The following is a 2,079-nucleotide window of genomic DNA, read 5'->3' as shown; positions in this document are numbered from 1 at the left end:
AATCAAGACCTCAGGCAGCGCTACTTCTCTAAGACTCTAGACCCCAGGATGACTAGAGAACTTTGTAACAAAATGTTGTGAGGATTTTTTTGTACACTTTATTAACAAAAGTATTCACTCACCTGCCTTGACTCACACATGAACTTAACCCCTTAGCGCAGAGCCTACGTTATAACCTTTCTGTCACCAAAATTGTAATGGCTATGTCTTAATCTGTTACTAAAGGCTGTCATGGCATAGCAATGTTGTTATAATGCAGTTGAGTATTTTGAGCAAATAGTGAATAGACCCGTCGGCGACCCCGTCTGCAGCAAGAGGCTACGTGCCATTTTATAACTAACCCATAGGGTTCAATATGATGTTCGGCCACCTTTTGCAGCTTCAACTCTTCTGGGAAGGCCGTCCACAAAATTGAGGAGTGTGTTGTATGACCATTTTACCAGAAGTGCATTGTTGAGGTCACACACTAATGTTGATTGAGGGGGTTTGGATCTCAGCTCCACTGTAATTCATCCCAAAGGTGTTCTCTCGGGTGCAGATTAGGACTCTGTGCATGCCGGTCAAGTGCATTCACACCAGACTCTGCCATTCATGTCCTTAAGGACCGGTGCACAGTCATGTCGGAAGAGGAAGGGGGTTGCTCCAAACTGTTCCCATAAGGTTGGGAGCATGGAATTGTCCAAAATGTTTTGGTATCCGGAAGCATTCAAAGGTCCTTTCACTGGGACTAAGGGGCCAAGCCCAACTCCTGAAACTCACATAATTCCTCCTCCCCCAAATGTCACACTTGGCACAGTACAGTTCAAAATGTGCAGTTCTCCTGGCAACTACCCAAATCCAGACTCATCCGTCAGGTTTCCAGATGGAAAAGAGTGATTCATCACTCCCGAGAACATGTCTCCACTGCTCTAGAGTCCAGTGTGCTTTACACATCCGACACTTTGCATTGCCCTCGGCCCCCATTCCATACTTGGGACAATGAAATTCTAGGGTGTTTTGTCCAGAGACGGTATTACGTGCCAACATCACAATAGCGATGCACGTCCTTGTTGCCGACGACGTTTGAATCGTCGCCATGACAACTGTCCCTAACCGTCCCTGATCTTAACCCTAAACCTAACCCTAAACCTAACCTTAACCCTAAACCTAACCCTAAATCGCTTGCTTGAAATGGCCTGAAACTAGTGAGTCCCAGTGCAGTGCCCACTGCAGTAGTGGTGTAGGCACGTCCGGACGAAATGCCCTAGTCCCTACTATACTTGAGTTAACCTGAAGGTCACATGAACTTTGGAGCTCTGTTGACTGTGCAGAAATTTGGCGACTTCTTTGCACTGTGGGCCTCAGCATCCGATCACCCCTGTCTGTCAGTCTGCATGCCTAGGTTATTTATTTTATACACCTGTGACTAGGCCAAGGGCTCAGGATACCTAATTCTGATCATTTGGATGGCCGATGAATACAGTAAGTTTGGTAATATACAGTATGTGTAATGGATAGTGTGCTGGATTTTGAAGACCAATTTTGTACACTATTCTGTAGAGTCAATCCAACCTGTTCAAATGGAGTTGTGCATCTATGAAACTATGAAACACAATAAAAGGCTTTAAAAACATTTGGACTGAATATTCTTCTGAGAGAATGAAATCCCTTTGCAAATAAGCAAAAAGGATAGAGAGTGAAGTCCTTTCAGCTTCATCTCATAGCCCATATTTGACACCGCACCAAAAGACAACTACTACCTTCCTTGCCGTTTGCACGCACGCACACGCACACGCGGACACACACACACACACGCGCACACACACACACACACACACACACACACACACACACACACACACACACTGTTTTGTTTTCTTGTCCACCCACTGTGCACAACCAAGGCAGTGGGAGAGTTACCCAGTGACATTTAAACGTCAGCATTTCATTGCAGGTTAATGTGAAAGGAAGTCCTTACCTGATTGGTGAGTGGAGCTAGCCAGCTGTTGCGTTTTAAGCCAATGCTGTTCTTGTTTGGTTAGCGTCCAATTAGACTTGCACATGCGCTTTAAATCAGCGCGAGATCCAAAGTTCCCGTAA

Source organism: Engraulis encrasicolus, chromosome 6, assembly GCF_034702125.1.
Source record: "Engraulis encrasicolus isolate BLACKSEA-1 chromosome 6, IST_EnEncr_1.0, whole genome shotgun sequence".
In the NCBI taxonomy this organism is placed as follows: Eukaryota; Metazoa; Chordata; class Actinopteri; order Clupeiformes; family Engraulidae; genus Engraulis; species Engraulis encrasicolus.
The sequence above is the reverse complement of the archived record's forward strand: the minus strand, read 5'-3'. Positions refer to the sequence as shown.